Raw genomic sequence first — 10,479 nt, 5'->3', positions numbered from 1 at the left:
GTCCTTTAATCATTATCAGGACTTCAAGTATGTCACTTTGAAAAAGCTAAGTATTCCAATCAATTATTCAATAAAAGTGTTTTATTTTTAGCTGCCTTGCAAATACTTTTTATATTTACTCATTTACCTCTTTTTCCCTACACCAGGGATAGCTATTTCAGGAAATAGGGAGCTGGTGTTTACACTAGGTCACACATATGCTCTCTAATTTCATGCTCATCAGAACCATATCACTATCCCCATTTTATAGAGGTGAAAATGATGGCTCCGGAAGGTTAAGTATTCACTCAAAGTTACTTTAGTATCAGTGGGCGAAGATGGAATTTAAACGTGTATGTCTGACTTTGAAGTCCAAAATTTATTCTTTTGACTAAAATATACTATCTTCCTCTGAAACAGGAGTCAGCAAACTATGTTTCACTGACCAAATCCAGCTCACTTCCTTTCTTTGTACAGCCCACAAGCTAAGAATGGTTATCACATTTTAAATAGGTGAAAATAATCAAGAGGAATAATATTTTGTGACATATCATTTATATGAAATTTCAATTTCAGTGCCTACAAATGAAGTTTTATCGAAACTGTCACACTTATTCAATTACGTATTTACTATCACTTTTTTGGTGATAGAGCTGAGTAGTTGGGACAGAGATCAGCTGGCCTACAAAAGCTGGACCTTTATAGAAAACGTCTGCTGACACCTGCTTTAAAACATCTATCATGATAAAGTTCAGCTGAAGGTACAATCCTCTCCAGATGAAACATGATACAAGATCTTCCGTAATAAAACCTTTTTAAAAAGTCAGTTTCTGTTTATGAAATATTAGACCAAAACTTCTAAGCAGAATAGTAAACTTTTAAGTATATGCTTACTATAGGAACGTCTTGATGTTCTCTGCTTTCAACTCATCCAAAAATGCTTTCTTCACATTATGCTGTGGAATGTTAGTAGCTTCACTGGAGGATTTTATAAACCATCCTGTAAAATACAAACAAATATAGGAATGAGATATGAGCTTATAGACAGGGCCTATCTTTCCTTATTATTGTATTTAACATATATAAAACATAAATTATCAATGTCCTCTGGCATAAACTGAGATTTTCTGAAGTTTCATTGCTCTTGCCTACTTCCATTGGAAAAAAATCATGCAGACACTTAATTACAAATCAGCTGCAACATATTTTTTATTCCAATATCAATAAGTATTGCTGTTATTCTAAGAAATGTTTTATGAAATTAGCACTAAAATTGAAGATGGTTCAACTGATGGGAAAAATGAAGGCAAAGAGGAGATCCACCTTCTTTCTCCTTAAAGCTTCTATCCCCAGTGATGATGCCTCTGCTGACCCAGAATAAGCATTTAGTAAATGTCTGTAATGAATTAATTATGAGTATATTTCAAGTACATAAATTATTTCAAAGAGTTGAAGGCAATTCAGACTTGTAATTTGTTCTGGTTCGGAAACTAAAGCAAAATATGCTTAAATATTTTGTGCTTGCAGTTGAAGTAGGCTTCAAAAGTTCAACTTCAGAGAGCTACAGTGAAACTCCAATTCACCCAACATCTCTGCAAGACACACAGTGAACACAGAGACTAGAGGCAATGGGTAGCCAGATCGCATAGAGCCATTAGCCCAGGTAGTTGGCTTCGTGACATAGTTTATTTAGATAAATGATATGATCTGTGCATAAAATGGTTACCAAAATCACCCAGCTAGCTCTCATGGAGCTTTCCAGTTATTAATCACATACACGTTACACACATGCATAAATACACGCATATTGAAGTAAATGGTTGGCAGCAAATGGAAATACAGTTCCACCAGTATGTAAAATAAAGGGACGTGGATTAGACTGTAAGATAAAGGCACTCAGAGGATGAAATGCTTGAATCGAGATCTAAAAAATGAGCTGGATAAAGAGCACGGAGGCCTGTGGGAGGGAGGGAGCAGAGAATCCTAGGAAAAAAATTAACAAACATTAATAAAGAACCCACAGCCATTGAGCAGTGAATATAAGGATGGGGCTGAGGGCAATACTGGGACGAATAAAATGCTTTTAAAAGATGCAGAAGATCTTAATCCTCATGCTACCCTTGCCCATGTTGTACAGCTGAGAAAACTGAAACTCAAGTAGAAGTGTGCCCTTAACGAGCACACTTATCTAAGCCCCACAATAACCCTAATATCCACATGCTAGTTATGAGCAGTGTGGCTCAAAGGTTACACAACAAGCAAGAAGAGGCTGAATTTGAGCCAGCTTAGTTGGTCTATGCCCTGGTCTTCTAAATCCCAGAATGGGACCCAGAATTCAGAGTACGGCCGAACTACCAGGCTATACCTTAACGCTAGTCCTGTGCATTAATGTCCAGTTAGAAGCATCTCCTCACCAGGAAAGACTTTTTAAAAAGTGCCAATACCCCAGTACTGTGCCAGGAGCTTTAGATGCTATTTCGTTTATGATTCCCACTAAGTTACAGATAGTATTCTTACGAAGGTTGACAAACTGTGGCTCAGAGAGACTCGGTAACTTGCTCAAGGCCACAGAGAAGTTGCAGAGTTAAAATTAGAATATAAAAGAGTCTCAGCGAATCTGTGCTGCTCCCTGGTTATCATGGAGAGTTGGGTTAAGTCTGCAAATCAGTACACAGGGGAAAACGCTCAAGAACTGCTATTAAGGATCTGTTCAGAGCACTGACAATGTCAGCCAGTTAGCTCCTAAACGTTCCTCTTTACTTACTCCTCAGGACGAAAGAATGAGAGAATAGGGTTCCCACGCAGCAGTGCCCTGAGTTCTACCTACTGTATACACGAAGCAGGTCCAGGTACAGTCACTAGATAAAGACCCCAGACAGGTAAGAGTTGTTTCTGGCAAAGCTCCTTGGACGACCTAGCAAATGCCCCCAGAGATCCGGCGCTCCTGCTAAAACGTACCGATTGCTCGCAGGGCCTCAGCAGTTGGAACTTTCTCAAGTTCAGTTTGAGTCTCTCCGTTCTACTCCTTACCCTGGGTGACTGTCCTACAGTAGTCCGTCCAGAACCCAGCTGTGCACCGCCCCCAGCAACTCCCACCTAACTCGCGGGTGCTCGTCCCCACTTTCCCCCACCCCCGCGGGAGACCGGGAGACCAGCAGCTGCCCCCACGCGGCAGCTGGCCCGGGAATCCCGCGAACCGCTGAACAGCCGGGTAGGCTCGGGGTTGTACGTGGCGAGGGCCCCCGTACCGAAAAGGAAGCCGAGGACGAAGAGGCAGGCGGCCAGCACCAGGGCCCCAGCGCACAGCCAGCGCGGGCGGCGCCAGGCGACAAAGGTCGAGTTGGTTTCGCGCAGGGGATTCCACATCTCAGCGTGTGGCCGGCAGGCTCTCCGGGGACCGGTGCCTCTGCGTTGGCCACCCTGCTACCTCGCTGGCGGCGGGGCAAAGGCTTCCTCCTTCGAGGGCCACTCTTAGCAGTTCCGCAGCCTAGAGTCCACTCGCACTCCCGGGGCACTCCCAGTTTCTCCGCCCCTGAAAGTATTTCTAGTTTACTCTCAACCAATCCCGGAGAGCAAGAGGCAGCATCAGTCCCCAGAAGAAGAAAACCTGGCCCCTTCGGAGAGGTGCATAAAAAAAAAAACAAAAAACTTTAGCTTGAAAATTTCTAGCACTTATTTTAAAATAAAAGGAAAAGAAGGAAGAAAGGGAAGGAGGAAGCAAAGAACAAACTGTTCTCCTTTCTCCACTTCCAGACCACAATCCGATTCACAAAAAGAACACTAAGTACCCCGTAATTCAATAGAACGATCCTCTTTTGTCTGTCTAGGAAAATGCATGTTCCAGGAAAGTTGGTAGACTAAACTATTCCTGAAGAACTTTTTTCAGATCCAAATACTATTACAGCCCTAAAAAGAGTAAAATCAAGTAGAAAACGGTGGTGTCCAGTTCTGGCACTGCTTTGGATATTCAGGGAGTGAATTTTGCTGTCAATGTCAGTTACCACTGTGCTCTTTTTCCTGATGAAGATCATTGATACTTATCAATGATTAGGGAATTATTCCTCCCTTTACATAGCACAACCATTTCTAAAGAAATATTATTGGAATTTGCTGAAGGCAGAGAGTACATCTCTTTTTATATCAGAGCTGCCCTTGGCACTCTCTTACATTGTGGGTATGAAATCAGTCTTTGTTGAGTTAACCTGAAGAGTCAATCACACATAAATCTACCCCTGTTATAAATTCTTAAAAAAATATAACAATGATATCTAAAGGAGGACAATACCGACATGCTTTATAAAATCAACGATGTTCTTATAATCTGTAAGGGAGACTGCATGCATGGCCTCTAGGTAGGAGTGCTTTATGGAAGCATTGCATTTAAAAGAATCGTGAAGTACCAGCAGAGTTTGAACCAGGGGAGATGAGAAGAAACTTTGGGTCTGGGAGCCAGAGGGATAGTCAAGGAATGGCAGATAGTTTGCTTTGGGAAAGGGAGCAAACAGGGAGAGAGCGAGGAGACACGGGGCTACATCATAGAGAAGGTTGGGTACTTTGATAAAGAATTTCTGAGCTAAGTGAAGAGATGTGGGAAAATTAAAATGTTAACAGTGAACCAAGACAACTACTAGATAACTTAGGACAGGAAAGGAAGGAGTTTCTTCAGCCCTTTCTAACAATAGCTTATATTTATTAAATGTCTCCTAATGTTCCTATTGTTAAATCTAACCAGGAATGGTGGAAGAATAATATTTACTGAGCACTTTCTAAATGAGCCACTTTATATACATCAACTCGTTTAATCATCGGTACCCTTCGTGGTTGATACTATCACCCTTCCCATTTTACATGTAGGAAAACTGAAATTTAATAAGATGAATCACTCAAAGTCACAAAGCTAAGACACAATCCAAAGTGTGCCTTACTCTAAACCACTGTACTGCTTCCCTTGAGCATGGGCTGCATTTGCTAAGCTCTTTGCTTGTATTGGGAGGAACACTGGGCTTGGAGTCAGAAGACTTGTACTTAAGCTTTGGATCTGGTCCTGTCTAAGCCTTGTACCCTGGAGAGTCACATCTTCGCTTTACTTGAATGTATCTTCTCACTTGTAAATTACAGGATCATCTAATAACATTATTAAGTACCATCTGTTAATAAAGATGTTCTGAAGGTCAGATGCGAGTATAATTGAGGGAAATTATATTTATTAAATATAAGAAGGGTTTTGAACAATATTACAACTACCTAACAATTTAATTAATACCCTTATGGTGAGCTGGGCTACATTTGAAGAAATCAGAGAACAAATGAACATCTGTCAAATCTTATTGAAAGAATTCGTTCTCTCCTCATGAATCTTACAGTTTAGTGGGGAAAACATAGCTTTAAGAGTAATTAATGACTGATTAATATTATGAGCACATTCCACATGGCAGGCACTTGCTATATACTTTACAGAATTATTTTATTTAATTATCAGGATTTAGCTCAAAAGAATTTGAAATCTCTAACAGGTGGTTTTGCAAGCCACACTAGATTTTTCTTTTCTTTTCTTTTCTTTTTTAAGATGTTCTCTTTCTTTATTTTTTATTTATTTTTTTTGGCTGCATTGGGCCTTCGTTGCACGCATGCTTTCTCTAGTTGCGACAAGGAGGGGCTACTCTTCCTTGCAGTGGGCAGGATTTTCACTGAGGCAAGCCACACTAGATTTTTCTGTTCCTACTATTTCTCTTTTACAGCTGAAGAAACTAAGCTTTAATGAAGTTGATTAACACCCACCTTCCCCCAAAAAAACCTGACACATGTTTGCTTTGATAAGCATTAGATCACACTATACTTCCTTCTTCAAGTATTGAGGAAAGATTGTAGGTGACTCTTCATATAAAGACTTGTAGAAGAAGAATGCCAAACCCAGTAAGATATGTTATTTTTCTTGATTGAAACCTTTATCATACTATACTGTAACTGTGTTTACTTCTCCATCTTCCTGGATATTGTGAATTTTTTTTGAGGTCAAGGACTTTACTTGATACATATTTATACCCATAATTCCTGGCACAAGATAGGTAGGAATGGCTATTTGTTTCAATTAACGAACAGGTGAATGATTGAACAGAAGAACAACTTTAATGTTCGAAAGGAAAACTATTTGATTGATAATTCACTATGTATTATGTCACCTAATGACAAATGAAAAATCTGACATCCCTACACCTTGCCTGGGTTGCTATTTGAGATTTCAAAAGCATTGATTTCATACAATGCTCTCCCCAACCCTGCACCATTTACTTCCATCACACATTCATTATGATTCATAAACTCCCAAGGAAAAATGAATACAACATCTGTTTAATAATGCTTTATTTTTGAAAGTGTCCAAAATTGCAAATGTACTCGTCTATGTGGACATCTTATTTCCACTTTCATATGCATAACTTCTTATATGGGCGTATTATTTCCACTTTCATATGCATAATTTTTTCTCTCTTTAAAATCCTGCTTAAAAATACCTATGTTGTGAAGTCTTCTTGATATTCATAGACATTTGGTACTAATATACTGATCTCTACTTTTCCTTAATTTTGTGTCAGCCTTTTGTTACACATGTTACTGTCTTATTCCCTTTCAGATTTTAAGCTTCTTGGTGCCAGGAACCATATCACGTTCCTGTCTATTTTCCAGAGTTATCACAATGCCTTGCATATAGAAACCTCCTTTTGAATGAATGGATGACATTATGCTAAGTAAAGAAGAGATTATGAGGTATAAGAGATCATTACTGTTACTGAAGAACCTTACTCAAAGGGGGAAGACAGGACCTAAACGGAAAGATAAATAACAATACCAGAAAGCAGAGATTATGAGCCAAAAACAACAACAATAGCTTGTGTTCAGGAAAGCATTTTGGGCTCCTTGTTTGTACCTAATGACTCCTATTAACCTCATTAGCTTTTGTTTGAAGAACACCTTGAAATATTTCATACGCCCATCCATACACAAAAAATGTGTGACTTTACTTTGTAGGTAGGTAGATAAGGTAAAATGTGACCTGATCATCCTCTTCCTCTCCCAGTGCAGGAAATAATAGATTCAGAATAGAAATATTAATGAAAGGAAACATAATACACTTGTATCTGCTACTAGTTATCAGCTCTTACAGAATCTCTAGACTGAAAGCTCCAAAGAGGAAGGGCTGTGCCTGACAGAGCACTTGGCACATAATACTTATACGACAAATACCTTTAAATGATTGAACAGTACAGCAACTATTAGATGATGAATAGTTATTACCTGGTTACAAAACTCTTTTAAACAATAGAACAGTATAGTAGAAAATAAAACTATTTAACTTTAATTCAGTAAAGAGAGAAAGCATTTTTGTCCTTTACTAATATATACTCATTTAAATATTTTATTCAGTCTGAAAGGCATTTCTTAAAATTATCAACATGGGCCAAGTACTGGGCTGGGTCACAGAAACACCAAATAATAAGATCTTTTTGGCTTAAGCTGTGATTTCTGACTCTCTGAACTCTAAGGTTTGGTAAAAGCAGATGCTCAATAAATAGTAGCTATTATGATTCCCTACCTATGACTGGCTAGAATTGAGTATATATAAATCAGTACAAAATAGTTGTGCTGGCTAACCAGCCTTGGAGAGAATGTGTATAATCCAACCTTGTTAGGCTGAAATGATTTAATACATTCTTGACCAAGAAATCTTGGAATCTTGCTGTCAACTCAAGTGGGAGGAAGCTTGAGAGCTCAAACAGAACAATGTTGTCAGATTAATTTTCCAAGGTCTCTACTCTGCTTTTGATTTCCCAACTCAGAAACCTGAAGTGGAATCCAGTGCACTATATAGTGATTCTAAATTCCTTAACAAAGCACTGCAGGCTATCTAGATTTTGGATTCTTTTTGGCAACATCCTCCATTAACCTCCCTGTCATGTACTCTAATGTAATTTCCTTAGTCTTGCTAACCTTCAGTTTGCTCATCTATAAAATAGTAATAATACAAGTTCCTGTTGCATGCGGTGGTTAAAAAAGGTTAGCAGACAAGCCTGGCACTTAGATCACTGTAAGTGAATATGAGATGCTGTCGTTACATATTTCAAAAAAATCATGTAAAATTGTTACCTTATTTGATCAGATTATTTTAAGTAAACAACATATATGTACTTAGAAATCTCCTGTGTTTGAAACGAATACACTATTATTACGCTAACGTACACTTAAGCAAAAACTATTCTTATGAGAACAGTAAAGAAATATATTCCAAAGAGTAAAATGAGATACTCTATGCATAATAATAATATTTCTTTCATAAATTGAAAGTGATTAGATCAGTCAATATTGCAATAAGTACAGGATAAATCTGTCTTTGTACAGACATGAACTAAATCAAAGAATATTACACTCATCTCTGGAGTATGTTTGAAAGAAAACAATTAAAATTATTTTAGCTCCTTTATCCCCAGGCTCTAATATGTATTTATTTTTTAAAAATACTTTAATGTTCTAAAAAGTAAAATACTTTAATCCTCCATGACAAAGGAAACCATAAACAAAACAAAAAGGCAACACACAGAATGGGAGAAAATATTTGCAAATGAAGTGACCGACAAGGGTTTATTCTCCAAAATATACAAACAGCTCATGCAGCTCAATATCAGAAAAACAAACAACCTAATTAAAAATGGGCAGAAGATCTAAATAGACATTTCTCCAAAGAAGACATACAGATGGCCAAGGGGCATATGAAAAGATGCTCTAACATCTTTACTAACTATTAGAGAAACACTAACTAGAGAAATACAAATCAAAACTACAATGAGGTATCACCTCACACTGGTCAGAATGGCCACCATCAAAAAATCTACTAACGATAAGTGCTGGAGAGGGTGTGGAGAAAAGGGAACCCTCCTACACTTTTGGTGGGAATGTAAATTGGTACAGACACTATGGAGAACAGTATGGAGGTTCCTTTAAAACCTAAAAATAGAACTACCATATGATCCAGCTATCCCACTCCTGGGCATGTATCCAGAGAAAACCATAATTTGAAAAGAAACATGTACCCCAATGGTCATTGCAACACTATTTACAATAGCCGGGACATGGAAGCAATCTAGATGTCCAACAGAGGAATGGATAAAGAAGATGTGGTACATACATACAGTGGGATATTACTTAGCCACAAAAAAGAACAAAATAATGCCATTTGCAGCAACATGGATGGACCTAGAGATTATCATACTGAGTGAAGTATGTTAGACAGACAAAGACAAATATCATATGATATCGCTTATATGTGGAATCTATAAAAATGGTACAAATGAACTTATTTACAAAACAGAAATAGTCACAGATGTTGAAAACAAACTTATGGCTACCAAGGGGGGAAGGGGGGATAAATTGGGAGATTGGGATTGACATATACACACTGCTATATATAAAATAGATAATTAATAAGAATCTACTGTATTTCACAGTGGACTCTACTCAATTCTCTGTAATGACCTATATGGGAAAAGAATCTAAAAAAGAGTGGATATATGTGTATGTATAACTTATTCACCTTGCTGTAGAGCAAAAACTAACACAACATTGTAAATCAACTATACTCCAATAAAAAAAACCTTTAATAAACATTCTTGAACAAAAAAACAAAAACAGAAACAGAACTCCATGACTTCTACTTAATCTGTAAACACAGAACCCTTGCACTCTAAATTACACATTAAATAATGTAGCTTGGAAAGACAAGAACTCTCTTCTCCAAGTGATTTTGTATCTTTTTAAAATTTTCAATCTTTTAAACTTGGAGGGTGGTTACATGAACATATACATTTGTAAAACTCTTTTCACTATTCACTGAAAATCTGTGCATTTTATTGTATATAAATTATAAATCAAAATATTGATTTAAATAAAAACATAGGTGTACAGGTAAATGAAAATATTTCTTAATGATTCCTCTAAATTCCACTCTTTTCAACTAATTAATTCTCATTCTCTTAAACTAGGAGAATCTTTGCAGACAAGTTTCTTTGCTTTGAAGTTTTGAGAAACAGAATATTTAGCTTTTCAATCAAATGATAGAATGGGATTGTAAAAGGACATGTTTTAAGAAAAAATGTAGAGGGTTTCGGTTAAATTTTATTACTAAAATCAAGCATGTTTATCTTTTTAAGAAATGTATATAGAAGTATAGGAAATAAGAAGTTCAAAGTAATCTTTTAAACCCTTCTTTCCTTTGCTACACCATATCACCCTCCAGAGCTAAGTATTGTAAACATTTTAGTATTAATCCTTCCAGACATTTTTCGATGCATATACACAATACCTTTAAAAATACAAAATGACATCACGCTATGCATTTATTTGTTTTTTTATTTTAAGAAAACTTTCAATTGATGTGTACATACTTACAGAAAAGTACACAAATCATAATCGTACAGCTTCATGAATTTTTAGGAGGGACAAACAATGATAATT

Source organism: Phocoena phocoena, chromosome 8, assembly GCF_963924675.1.
Source record: "Phocoena phocoena chromosome 8, mPhoPho1.1, whole genome shotgun sequence".
Taxonomy (NCBI): Eukaryota; Metazoa; Chordata; class Mammalia; order Artiodactyla; family Phocoenidae; genus Phocoena; species Phocoena phocoena.
The sequence above is the reverse complement of the archived record's forward strand: the minus strand, read 5'-3'. Positions refer to the sequence as shown.